Genomic DNA, 274 nt, shown 5'->3' with positions numbered 1-274 from the left:
TCTGGGGGAGATCGATTGGGGAGGGCTGTATGAGGGGGCTGAGTGGGGGGTTGGGGAGATCTATTGGGGAAGGCTGTACTGGGGGGCTAGGTGTGGGCCCTGACGGGGGGATGGGGGAGATCTAGTGGGAGGGCTGTATGAGGGGGCTGAGTGGGGGGTTGGGGAGATCTATTGGGGAAGGCTGTACTGGGGGGCTGGGCTGCGGGCCCTGAGGGGGGGATGGGGGAGATCTAGTGGGGAGGGCTGTATGAGGGGGCTGAGTGGGGGGTGGGGG

The sequence above is a fragment of the Dermochelys coriacea genome, chromosome 14 (genome assembly GCF_009764565.3).
Source record: "Dermochelys coriacea isolate rDerCor1 chromosome 14, rDerCor1.pri.v4, whole genome shotgun sequence".
Lineage (NCBI taxonomy): Eukaryota > Metazoa > Chordata > Testudines > Dermochelyidae > Dermochelys > Dermochelys coriacea.
Note: the sequence above shows the minus strand (reverse complement) of the source record.